Below are 14,810 nucleotides of genomic sequence, written 5' to 3'. Positions count from 1 at the left end.
ACGTTTCATTTTTCTTTTTGAAACACAACCCGTTTTCCTTTAAGGAAAATGGGCTGCATTTCCTTAACAAAACTTTGCTTTATTTAAAAGCAAACACAGACATGGTCGTCTGCTGTCCCCAGCAGGCCACCATCCCTGTGTTTTTAGAGCTTCCCAATTAATTGCAAATTGCGACCTACTTCATGAATATTAATGAGGTAGGTCAATTGCAACAACATTAGGAACGGCTAAATATGTCAAGGACACATTGGTACATAGGTGTCTGCGATTTCCTAACAGTGAATCGCAAAAATTCGCTATTAGGAACTCGCAAAACAAAACCTATGTACATGTGGCACTAATTGTCCGAATTTGTGGTTAGTGTGTAGGAAGGGATGAGTTAGTTTATATGTGTTTAAAGGTAAGTGCAATTTGTTTTATATTTTTACCAAAGTTTGCGGAGTACAGTGGTATCACCACATTCTGTAGACTGCACCTTGTGTGCTATCTGAGTTTTAATTTTAAAGATAGTGTTGTAGATTGTGTTTTAAAGTATTTGTAAGTACACTGTACTAGATGATATTCCCCCTTAAAACCCAGAACACCGACTAAGTGTGGTGTAAACAATATTTTTCCCTTCCAAAATGAAAAATACGAAATATAGTTTACACCAGGCTTACTGTGAGTCATGGGCTTTAGGGGGCAATATAGGGCCACATTTATTATAGGGTTTCATCAATTTGCACCACGCAACATGGTGCATGCGGGATACAATCCTAAAATGTGATTTAGCAACCCATGCAAGGCCCCTTTGTATGGCCGAGTGGCTTGACAAATCTGGAGTAACACATTGAGCGCAAATAGTTGCGTTGCATTAACCTGCCCAGGGAGGCATTCCATGGGTTTTGCGTGGGTGTTGCCAGGCAACACCCTTGGATTTTTGATGCATTCCCAGATTCACCATTACTGGTATACCTGGGAATGCGCCTTCTTAGGTGAGGCGTGAGGAGGAGCTGCTCATTGTTAAGGAATGGAACAGGAAGACAAGGACTCGGAGTAATGAAGATTATGGGAGCAAGCCATAAGTTACAATACTGGTTGAGCTCTTGGACTCTCGTTATAACATCTGTCGAGCTACAGACTTTGTGTTATGAGTGTGATTTCAGCATTGGTGTTTTTGACATTGGTATAGGGCTCTATGCCAGTTTAACACCATTCTGGGTTTTGGTTATGCCATCTTGTTCTCGTTATTATCATCCCAGGGGTGCACATAAATAGTAGACAAAGTTTTTTTATTTATATGTTATCATTCACCTTGGTTGTACTAAAGGTTATAAATTTATATGTTATCATTCACCTTGGTTGTACTAAAGGTGATAGGGATGTATTATACTCTCAATTCCTGATCAGGTGGCTACCGAGTCTGTGATAGTGATCACTTTTTATTCTTTATTGTTTTTTTTTTTTTTTGCACTAATGACAAGTTGGTATTATTAGCTATAAGTATTTTGCCCCTTTTTTATTTTTATTCTTTTTTATTCTTGAATCCTTTGAGAGGTCACATGACGCGGTGTACACTGCCATGTCTGTGCTAAGAATCAATAAAGTTTTGAGAGGTCACATGATGCGGTGCACGCTGCACGTTTCCCTATGGTACGTCACAGATCATGTGACCAGAGTTCCAGGTCTTTGAAACGGCTGTTCATGTGGGCTTTGCCTTCTTCGTGGATGACATTCGGTCGCAGAAGAAATCGCACATCAATCTATCCTGTAAAGTAAATATCGGTAAGACATTTTATTCTGCACTTACCTTTTGTCGGTTTTGGTAAATTTTTCAAATATTTATATCTTAAGGCGTCTATTATCGTTTTAGATCCACAAAAATTATAATTACAGCACAAACGTGAAGGTTCACATTGGTTCTCCTGCACGCCACTCATCATGTGAGTTGGTAGTAATGTTTTTATCCTTCAACTTTAGTTTAACGGTAGTACTAACGCATGCCTTTTGGATTATTTTCAGAGAATTCTTTGCGGCACAGAGTGCCAGTGTTTATCTACTGTGGTGGGCACCCCCACTTTTTGGGACTCAACAGTCTGAGAGTGACTTTGATGTTAAAATCTTCCTGTATGTCCCCCATTATGTAAGTTCTGATCTGGGACAGTATTGCTTGGTCTTGTCATCTTGGCTGGTATTTCCAGGACTAATACATGCCTTTTGAATTGTTTTAGAGATAATAGCTTGACACAAAGCACTAGTGTCATCAATCAGGCAGGCCTTTTTCTGGAATTATCATTTGGCAAGTGATTTATATGCTGCACTCTCGGCCATTCCCTCAGGTGGGTAGTCATGTTCTACATAAAGGTCCTTGCCGTGATATGCACGATAATGTCACCCTTGTAATTCCTCTTCTTGTATTCCCTTCATAGCAAGTTACCGTCTGTCTTTTAATTTACAACTCCATTGGAAAGGAACAATTCCTGAATCCTAATTCATAGATTCCTACATTATTCATGGTATTTCTTGATATTTTAGCCCACTAGCTACTATAACACTGTAGATGTTTGGAATATTTGTCTTAAGTAAGTAAGTATTTTTTCCTTTCTCATTTGGGCACATCTTTCTACTCTGGTTCACGTATAGCATGGTATCGATGGCAACTAAGCCTGTGACACTATTCTCTGAAATCTTTGGTGGCATGTAATTTTTGGTATTTGGGACTATACTCTGTACTGCGAACAGATGCAAAGCAATTCATTATTTTAATGACTCTTCGTATAAAATATTACTTTTGAAGTAACCCCATGTATTGTTTTTGCATTTACAGATATCAAGACTATATGGTTGTGGCTTCTCCTGATGAGATACCATCTGGATTCGAGCCACGTTTTTCCTGTTGCAATCTTAATCCAAACACCATTTGGGTTTCAATCATGTCTTATCCATTGTTAGAGTGTTAAATGTATCTTTTAACCACTTATATTAGTATGAAGGAGACAGACTAGCTATTGCAGAGTTTATCATATGCATTGAATATATTTTTTTGTTTTTTTGTTATTGAGGTTTTATATTTGTGGATGTTTGAGTGCATGTGGACATGATTGGAGTAAGCATGTGAAGTCATTTATTTAATTATCATATTTTTTGTATTTGTTCAAAATAATAAAATATATTTTGTACTTTTGTAAAAATTGGTTCCTTCAAGTTCATTGAATATTGATGTTCTTTCAAGTGTTATTTGAGTTGCCTTAGGACTTTGCACTTAAATATGACAAGGACACATTGGTAAATAGGTGTATGCGATTTGCTAAAAACGAATCCCAAATATTTGCTATTAGAAACTCACTAAACAAAACCTATGTACATGTGGCCCTTAGTGTCCGCATTTTTTGTTAGTGTGTAGGAAGGGATGAGTCAGTTTATATGTATTTAAAGGTAAGTGCAATTTGTTTTCTAATTTTACCAAAGTTTGCAGAGTACTGTAGTATTACCAATCCAATCCAAAACAGCTTTATTCGACAGAAGTCATAAAAGCGATATAAAACAAGTACAGGTACATAATACACAAATAAATTAACAAGGATACAATATAAAATTGTTACTATTTAAAATATTTACAGATTTTTAAAAATGCATATAATACAGAAAAGATCGTTATGGGTAACATCCAAGACCGCTAACCCTTTGCTAGCTAACACTCTTGATTCTTATTACCCATGCCCACCCTAAAACTTTATCAACGGCCACAACAATTACCGGGTCAGTGCAGGTACTAAGGAGTCTTGTTGCTTCAACACTCCATCTAGTACCCAGTAGTTTACAAGCAGGTCTCAACCATACACGCCTCGGGCCCGCGTAGGCAGGGCAAACAAAAAACATGTGAGCTAGAGTTTCCACCTGGGGATTGCAGAAAAAACATGAGTTGCTACTCATAGGCTTCCACCTGGCTGCAAAAGAGTTTAGGGGCGACGCTCCCACCCGCATCTGGAAAAATATTTTCCTATCTAGCACTTTGGTAACGAGATCCCAGAAGTGTTCTAACCTTGGTGCAGTTTTAATGCTCAAGAATTCATCAGTTAGCGAAAGGGATTTAGCTTCGCGAAATACCTTGGCATTTACCAACTCCCAGTATTTCTCTTTCATGAGTGTTTTAGATGGGAAGGTAGCAGCCAAAGCGTTCTCCCAGTGATCGCTCATCCCTAGCGCCTCAAGGGATTTTCTGGTCTCATTAAGCCAAACAATCTTCCGGGAGCCCATCAAAGACATTATATCAAGAAAACCCTCCGCATACTGAGCTAGATCTGGGGTGGTCCATAGGCGACGCCAGTAAAGAATAGGACGAAGCCTGGCTACATCGGCTATTGAGTTCTTACCAAGGTCATGTCTTAAGGGAACTATAGGTGTGCTCAGGGGGCGAGAGGTAATACTACGCAAGAACCTGTTTTCCGAGATAGTTAAAGGAGACAAGTTCTCGTAGCCCCACAGTTCAGCACCATAAAGAGCAGAACTCCCAGCTTTGGCACTGTAGACCTGAAGCACAGGTCTAATAGGCTTCGAAGGGGACTTTTTAAATTCGCCAGCTAGAACTCCAGCAATTTGCCTATGTTTTAGGGTAGACAAGTCTCTCTGTAGTTTCCACGAAAAATTGTTTTGGATGTTAACACCCAGATAGTTAAAAGCCTGTACTTGTTCTAATGGCTTTTTGAACAAAACAAAATTGTTTTTAAAAGATTTATGTGGCCTGAATACCATAAGCTTGTTTTTTTTAATATTTACCTCAAGGCCACGTTCAACACAGAAGGTCTCAAAAATATCCAATGAACGCTGGAGTCCGCTGGGTGTTTTGGCAATTAAAAGCGTATCATCGGCGAACATTAAAATAGGGACCTTAGTGTTGCCAAGAATGGGTGCATCAACATGACCTTTCAAAAGTCGATCCGCTATATCATTGATATATAGGGAGAATAACGTTGGGGCCATTGCAAAACCTTGCCTAACACCTCTTTGGACAGGGAAGTCCTCGGTCGTTGTACCGTGACCTCCCCATCTAATTCTGGCAGAATTATCCGCATGCAGCCTCTGAATTAAGGACAACAAGCCGCCATGAAGCCCTAGATCTTTCAATGTCAACCAAAGTTTGGGACGAGGGACTAAATCAAAGGCGGCCCTTAAATCCACAAACACCGCATACCCAGGACAACCGTCTTCCAATAAAGGAGGATGAAGTGAAATACTTGATCAATCGTACAAGTGTACTGGCGAAATCCTGCCTGGAATGAAGATAAAATATTGTTTGACGCTATCCAGAGATGAACACGGTTTAAGATCAATCTACCAGTGATCTTCTGGATTGCGTCAATTAAGCTAATGGGCCGATAATTCTCAGGAAGAGAGCGGTCCCCCTTTTTATACACCGGGATTATTTCCGCAGCCTTCCATGAGCTAGGGATTGGGGCACCATGAGCCAACGCGTTAGCAATCAGCTGTATGTATCTCCCCCATCTGAGCTTGTCATGCAGGAAGACATCCGCAGGTACACCGTCCGGGCCGGGGGCTTTGCCAGATGCCACTCCAACCAGTGCTAAGTTCACCTCGGAGCTAGAAAAATCATCATCAGGTTTAAACAACTGGTGGGACCCCTGACTTTCAGAGGGATCAGTGGGTGCGGCATACTGTGGTTTAAAATACTCAACCCACTTCTCTTGGGAGACATTATTTTGGGGACACTCCGGCTGACCACCAGATCCCCAATTTACAATACTCCAGAATAATTTACTGTTATTCTGAAGGCTTGCTTCAAGAAGGCCCTCCCATTTTTTCCCGTCCCAATGGCGTTTAGCCCTAGCCACACAACTCTTATAGATGGCTCTTCTATGACGAACCAGGGAGACATCCCCACCCTTCAGAGCATTCCCAAGTAGTAGCCTAGCCTCCCTACATTCCTTGTTATACCAGGAGGCTTGATGGATGGCACCCCTTGGACCTGTTTTCGCTTTAATAAGGAAATGAGACTTCAGGCTGGAGAATAAGCTATCATGCGCAGATGTTACGTCCCACAGATTCCCATTAGAGGCAAGAACTGACTCTATAGCGATAATGGAACCGTCCACCTCATCTAAAATTTGTGATAAGGTGGCAGGGTTCCCCATAAGACCAGACCATCTCAGACAGCGCATGTCATTAGATGACACCACCTCGGGAGGACACGACTCCCCATCCTCTACGGGACCACTATCTACTTTCCACCATCTATGTGATAAACAGAGAGGGTTGTGATCACTCTCAGGAAGGGACACAATCTTCATGTCAACGAGGGAGTGCCATAATTTCATGTCAGCCAGGATATAATCGATTCGACTCCTGCTCAACCCATTATTAAATGTGCAGGCGCCCTCACGGTCACTAGGCATCCTACCATTCAGAGCCCTCAAGCCCCTATCCATGCAAAGGGAATTAATCTGAATGGCAACTTCCGGCCACCTTGATAAAGGGGACAACTCCAGGGGAAGGATACCCCAACCTAACTCTTCGTTGTCCTGCGTATCCCACTTATTTTCAAGAAGAGGTTCAAACGTTATATTGAAGTGTGGTATTACCATATTCTGTAGACTGCACCTTGTGTGCGTTCTGAGTTTTAATTTTAAAAATATAGTTGTAGATTGTGTTTTTAAGTTTTTGTAAGTACACTGTACTAGATTATATTTCCGCTTAAAACCCATAACACCAACTAAGTGTGGTCTAAACAATATCTTTCCCATCCAAAATGAAAACTACAAAATATTGTTTACACCAGGCTTACTGTGAGTCATGGGCTTTAGGGGGAAATATAGGGCCACATTTATTAAAGGGTTCCATCACTTTGCATCACGCATGGTGCGTGCGCGACGCAATCCTAAAATGCGATTTATCAACCCACGCAAGGCCACTTTGTATGACCGAGTGGCTTGACAAATCTGGAGTAACACATTGAGTGCAAAAAGTTGCGTTGCATTAATCTGCCCACGGAGACATTCCATGGGTGTTGCTCAGGTGTTCCCATGCAGCAACCTTGGATTTTGACGCATTCCCAGATTCACCATTACTGGTAGACCTGGAAATGCGTGTTCCCAGTTGAGGCGTAAGGAGGAACTGCTCATTGTTAAGGAATGGAACGGGAAGACCAGGACTCGGAGTAATGAAGAATACTGGTAAGTAACTGGGCATTCTGCAGCACGCATATAAAGAATAATATGCCTCAGGAGATTGTGTTTGCGCAGAAAGGTATGTATATATATATATATATAATCAGAGGATTGTGCGGTTATGGAACCTACCCCTCCGGTAATATGTCTACATCTTCAATTACATTCACTGCGGCATGGGCGAAGGACGATTTTCCATCTCAGAAACAATATGTAAAGTAACGTGCAGGGACGAGTAGGATTGAGTATGTCTTCCCTGACACAGTGAAGCGAAGCTCCTAGATGGGCAACGGACAACTCATACAGAGTGTTATTGGAAAATAGGACGAAGGATGTTTTGGGCCGAAGGACATCCATTGCAATATTTTGGCATTGCATAGGTTATATAAGTGCATTTTCTATTTGGGCACCATTAGGGCATTATTAAACATAGCAATCATTGGATGCAATTCAGCATGGATCATTCTAAGATGGCGGCCGCAGCAAAGTATTAATGCAATTGGATTGCATAGTCCTTTTTTCATGTCCACGCATTACTCACCTGTGGGGACGCTTTTAGGACACATTTAACAAAGAAGTGTTAACGTGCATTGATGTTTTATTAATCATATGGCATTGGGAAAGGCAGTGACGCCGAAACGCGTTTGCCAGATTAAAGGGATTGAATTCTATGTACCTGTGAGTGCTTGTCTTTTCCCTTGTGGGACGTTTTGCAATATATATGTGTGTGTACATATATATATATATATATATATATATATATATATATATATATATATATATATATATATATATATATATATATATATATATTCACTGAAAAAACCATAGGTTTCACACATGTTATAGTTAGTGGAAATTTTACTGATAAAAAACCAATGAAATTGCCCCGTTATAGTTAGCGCAGGCAACTATAACTCACGCGACCACAATCCTCTGCTGATGCTAATACTGTATTTAGACACTTATTTGCCCATGTCTTCTTCCATACATTTTTAGCTATACATATATTACAAATATTTTTTTTTCATAAAGACACATATGTCATCAGCAGAGGATTGCGGTCGCGTGAGTTATAGTTGCCTGCGCTAACTATAACGGGGCAATTTCATTGGTTTTTTATCAGTAAAATTTCCACTAACTATAACATGTGTGAAACCTATGGTTTTTTCAGTGAATTTGCAAGGTTTTTTAAATGCTAATTCCTAACTATAACGTGTGTGAAACCTATGGTTTTTTCAGTGAATTAGTACGGTTTTTTAAATGCTAAGTTTTTTTCCCTTATAATAAGCCCTGTACATTTGGTGGCCTACGGCCACCAAAAGCACAGGGGGTGGGGTAAGTGTGGATAGTGTTTTTTTCCATTGTAATAAGCCCAGCACATTTGGTGGCCTTCGGCCACCAAAAGCACAGGGGGTGGGGTAAGTGTGAATAGTGTTTTTTTTATTTTTATTTTTTTACCGTACGCTTACCGTAAGCGTACGGTAAGCGTACCCCGTGAAATTGCCGAAAAAAAAATAAAACCGTTTTTGCACTTGGGGGATGTTTGGGGACTCCCTCCACATGACTATGTGGGAGGGAGTTGTCAAAACAGCCCCTTTACATGTTTTTGGGCTTCCGATTTTAAAAATCTCTCTCAGTGCGAGAGACAAAATGGCGGCCGCCGCTTCCTGGTTTCGGCCGATTCGAATGTTTACTAAGATCTAAGAGCCAATCAGAATCGCGCTCGCGCACGCCACCGTACGCTTACCGTAAGCGTACGGTAAGCGTACCGTAAGCTGGCTCAGATATATATATTGATTTAAAGGCTATTTTCTCAGAATCTACTGAACAGATTTACACCAAACCTACAAAAGGCACTTCCTTGACCTAGGGACTACCTCTCTGCCAAATTTTGAGTAATTCTGTTCAGCCATTCGGGCTGTAGCTCGTTCTAAAGGTCCTATGGAAAAATGCATGGGAAAAACGCGTTTTGGGACCCCCCTTTTATCTCAGCCCCCGCTTGACGAATCCCCCCGAGACTTTCAGGGTAGGAGCGGAGCGTAGCGCCCCACCTATTTTGAGAAATTCGCGAGGATTCGTCGACCGGCGCCAAAGTTATTCAAAATAGAATGTTGAGGTTTTCCTATGGAAACGTGGTCCTAACTATAACTACCTACTGGCGACCGCCAGTAGGTAATATATATATATATATATATATATCAAAGAAAACAGTCTTGCTCCAACAAAGAAGAGGTACGTACTCGAGGTATGTCTGGATAAGGCTTCTTTATTGTTAGTCAGGTCTCCCACGACCCCGCAATGAAAGAGAGACGCATTTTGCCTGCGCAGCAGGCTTTATCAATCTAATTGGCGCCATAGAATTTTAAGAATATATAGCCCTCCTCCCTCCTACAGACATGAATGGACATAGAAAATAGACTGTGTGTTCGACATTATAGATGGTAAAACATACTAGTCTTTAACATATGCATGTAATGCCAACAATTAAACATGATCTAATTCATGATATGTACACAGAAAAAATGTATAAATGAGTCTGATTAGCCTGAGACATAAACAAGTCGTAATGACATGCCGAGGTACTTTCATAATAGTTAAATTTTTCGGCGCCAATGCTCTCAAAACATGCTGCCTTCCTGATAATGAATCAAATAGAAGCTGAAACAATTAAAACTGCTTTGAATGCAGGTTGTGCTGCCAGTATTATTGATGCTTACTTGCTCCCACCTCATTTCCTTGTAATTCAACAGAACAGAGTCTACCCGGTAGAATAAATAATGAAGGCACACTGAATAAAAATTCATAGAACTGTGTTTTCAAATGCATGCAAAAACACACACTCAAGGTCAAAGCATACTGGGCTTGTAACACGTCCACGGGGCTCCGATTACACAGTCTGTACATAATTACGATGGCAATGCTGGCCTCTGGGTAATTGCTAATCCTCCCAGCGGAACTACGTGACCCATAATCCCCTTTGGCAGCCTTATGTGTCTGAGCTTGGTTAATCAGAGTCCTAGCTGGAACTTCAAATTACCAGTGCTTCATAAGTTGATCGTGTCAGTAACTGGATGATTGTCCCACAGAGGACTAAAAAGCCCGAATTCCAAAATTGTAATACAAGGAGTGTTGCAAATGTCAATGTTGCCAGGCAGCACAAAATATGTCTATGTCTTAGGCACACACAGGGGGTCGGAGGAGACCGGTGAAAATAAATTAGATATGCCCAACACACCTCACCGCTTATGCGTCAGCCACCACAGTGCCCAGTCACCAGAGGGTGCCAGCATCCTGGGCAAGGCATTTCCTGCTGCAGAAAGCAGACATATGTGCTGGCAGTCAGCAAAGACTGCCCCGCTCCGCAATCTGGAATCCCCACAGCTGCCATCTTTTGTCCTCTCCCTGGCGGACTCTCTGGGGGCTCTACTGCATAGTACTACCATGCTCCTCCAAAAGACAGTTGCGGTCAATAGTAGAGCAACAAACTGACTGGTGGTACGTGTACAGCATCAACCGCCAATGCTGAATTTAATCAAAGAAAACAGTCCTGCTCCAACGAAGAAGAGGTATGTACTCGAGGTATGTCTGGATAAGGCTTCTTTATTGTTAGTCTGGTCTCCCACGACCCCGCAATGAAAGAGAGATGCGTTTCGCCTGCGCAGCATGCTTTATCAATCTAATTGGTGCCATAGAATTTTAAGAATATATAGCCCTCCTCCCTCCTACAGGCATGAATGGACATAGAAAATAGACTGTGTGGTCAACAATATAGATGGTAAAACATACTAGTCTTTAACATATGCATGCATTGCAAAGTGCAAGAAATTCATAGAAGTTTATAAATAACTGAATACTGTACAATACGCATGTAATGCCAACAATTAAATATATATATATATGATGTGATCAAGACAGCGTCCTGCTGTCGAAACGCGACATGCTGGGCACTTGCTGTATGAGAATGTAGCTGATTAAGGATGCAATAAATCTGCACTGAAAACGCACGCTGTGGTCCGTACCTGTTTGTTGCTGATAAGAAGCGAGTCAGGAACGCTAATCTTCATATATATATATATATATATATATATATTCACTTAAAAAACCATAGGTTTCACACATGTTATAGTTAGGTGGATACTTCACTCGTAAAAAAACAATGAAATTCCCCCGTTATAGTTAGTTCAGATAACTATAACTCGCGCGCCCGCAATCCACTGCTCATGACGTCACATATTACATCACTCATGACCTGGTCAGTGGCATCATGACGTCACATATTACATCACTCATGACCTGGTCAGTGGCATCACTCATGACATCATCCTTGTGATAGAGTGGCGGCCGCGTGAGTTATAGTTATCTGAACTAACTATAACGGGGGAATTTCATTGGTTTTTTACGAGTGAAATATCCACCTAACTATAACATGTGTGAAACCTATGGTTTTTTAAGTGAATTTGCAAGGTTTTTAACTGCTAATTCCTAACTATAACGTGTGTGAAACCTATGGTTTTTTCAGTGAATTTGTACGGTTTTTTAAATGCTAAGTTATGTATGTATTATTTTTTTTATATATTTATTTTACAATAAACTACGTATTGAAAACATTGTAAAATTATTATTATTTTTTTTTTTGTTGATAGTTCACGGTGCGCGCACCGCCGCGATTTAAAAAAAAAAAATGTAAATGTTTTAGAGCCCCCTAATATCTAAACACTTAAATTTGATTTTTAATTCTATTTTTTTAATGATTTTTTTCTGCCGTGCGCGTACGGTAAGCTTACCGTACGCGCAACCCGCGATTTTAAAAAAAATATATAAAATGTATTTTTCATACTTTTGGGTCCTTCTTGGACCCCCTGACAAACGCTAGGGGGTCTGCAACTCTCTTTGTTGCCCCCTTTTCACGTTCTCCACCTTTGTTTATCAGGGTGAGACACACAAAATGGCGGCCGACACTTCCTGATTTCGAACGATTCGAATGTTTACAGTCATGTAACCACCAATCAGTATTAAGCTCGCGCACGGCAGCGTGCGCGTACGGTAAGCTTACCGTACGCGCTCGTAGCGCGCCTATAGATATATATATATTGATTTAAATGCTATTTTCTCAGGAAATACTGAACAGATTTACACCAGACCTGCAAAAGGCACATCCCTGACCTGAGGACTACCTCTCTGCCAAATTTCAAGTAATTCTGTTCAGCCGTTCGGGCTGTAGCTTGGACTAAAGGTCCTATGGAAAAATGCATGGGGAAAACTCGTTTTGGGACCCCCCTTTTTCTCAGCCCCTGCTTGACGAATCCCCCCGAGACTTTCAGGGAAGGAGCGGAGCGGAGCGCCCCACCTATTTTGAAAATTTCGCGAGGATTCGTCAATCGGCGCCAAAGTTATTCAAAATAGAATGTTGCGGATTTCCTATGGAAACACGATCCTAACTATAACTATCTACTGGCGACCGCCAGTAGATAATATATATATATATCTATATATATATATATATATATATATATATATTCACTGAAAAAACCATAGGTTTCAGGGACGTTATAGTTAGTTGGACATTTCACTTGTACAAAACCATAGAAATTCCACAGTTATAGTTAGTTCAGCTAACTATATCTCGAGCCCCCACAATGCACTGCTGATGACATCACATATTACATCATTTATGACATGGTCAGTGACATCACTGATGACATCTCACATGACATCACTGATGACATTATCCAGTGACTGTGTTTCTGTAAAGTTGAAATATGTTTTATATATATGCCAAGCTGTATTGAAGAATGAGCAGGTGTATAAGTGTCTGGATGAAGGATTTAGTAGGTGCATGACTTAACTGTATAAGTAAGTGATTAAATGTGTCTTACTGAATACATGGGTTAGTGACTAAACTGTGCGAATGTCTGTATCAGTCTGTCTGTTGTTGGGTAAGCTGCTGCATGGGTTGGTCAGTAGCTACATGAGTGTCTATATGGGTTATTGATTGTTTGCCTGAGTATTTGTATGGGAGACTGAGTGTGTGTGTGGGTGGCAGGTGTGTGACTCTGTGCATAGATGTGTGAGTGGTTGATTCACCTGGTGTATGGGCTCGAGTGCATGTAAAAACAGCTGTATGAGTGGGTGAGTGTGTGTATGGGTATGTTGGTGAGTGAATGGATATCCCAGTGGTACATGTCCAAGTAACTACATATGTAAAAGGCAGTGTATGTGAGAGTTGGAGTATATAAATGATGATACATGAGAGTCAGTGATTGTGAGAGTGGCTGTATGGATGAGTGTGTACTTGTATCAGTGATTGTATAAGAGAGTAAGTATGCGTTAGTATCTGGATGAATAAGTGAGGTGGCGTGTGTATAACTGTATAGGTGAGTAAATGGGAGTATGATTGATTCTTTGCATGACTGACTGGGTGTGTGAGTGACTCCATGGATGAGTGGCAGTGTGTGAGTGTCTGTATAGGTGTATGAGTGCATATGATAGTGTTGTGTTGAGTGACTGCATGTATGAGTGATTGTATGGGTAAATGAGTGGATGTGTGTGTAGACCTAGGAACCAATGAGGGCGTATGTAGTAACTGGTATTGATGTGTAGATGGTTTCGAAAATGGTAGTCTGTATTTTACAGTGGGTGTATCAAAGGTTATATTAGAGTGGGAGGAGGTGCATCAGATTTTCATGTGCATGATGTCATCAGTCATATCATCAGTCATGTCATTTGAGATGTCATCAGTGATGTCATTGACCATGTCACAAATGATGTAATATATGATGTCATCAGCAGTGCATTGAGGGGGCGCAACTTATAGTTAGCTGAACTAACTATAACGGGGGAATTGCTATGGTTTTGTATTAGTGAAATGTCAAGCTAACTATAACGTCCCTGAAACCGATGTTTTTTTCAGTGAATTTCCAAGGTTTTTTAAATGCTAATTTCTAACTATATTGTGCCTGAAACCTATGGTTTTTTCAGTGAATTTCAATGGTTTTTTTAAATGCTAATTTCTAACTATAACGTCCCTGAAACCTATGGTTTTTTCAGTGAATTTCAATGTTTTTTAAATGCTAATTTCTGACTATAACGTCCCTGAAACCTATGGTTTTTCAGTGAATTTCAATGGCTTTTTAAGCAAAAATTTCTAATTATAATGTGCCTCAATCCTATGTTTTTTTAAGTTAATTTCTAAGGTTTTATAAATGCTAACTATAATATCCGTATAAAGTCCCCTTGAATCCTGAAGGTCCCTGGTGGCCAAGTAGCCCACCAGGTACCTCCAGTAAGTGCCACAGAGCTGCGTTGCAGGGAGGTGTTCCTAGGCCATGCCACTTAGGGCCATTAACAACAAAGACCCCCACTATCCAGTGGTGAGACACTTCGCAGAGTACCATCTCTCTAACAGCTCGCTCCTGAGTTATTTTGTCATCGAACAGGTATTGGGAAGTCCTAGAGGAGGGAACAGGGAGCTCAAAGTCAGAAAAAAAGGAATCCAAATGGATCCTAGACCTTGAGACCAGGTACCCTAAGGGACATAGTGTGGATGAAGAACTTGCCACACACTTAATTGAGGAATGTTTTACATATCCCTACATACCGTAGTACTTTTCTAGTTTCTTCGTAATCCATGATGTTTTGCTATATGTA

Source organism: Triturus cristatus, chromosome 5_1, assembly GCF_964204655.1.
Source record: "Triturus cristatus chromosome 5_1, aTriCri1.1, whole genome shotgun sequence".
NCBI classification, from domain to species: domain Eukaryota; kingdom Metazoa; phylum Chordata; class Amphibia; order Caudata; family Salamandridae; genus Triturus; species Triturus cristatus.
This window is presented reverse-complemented; position numbering follows the sequence as displayed.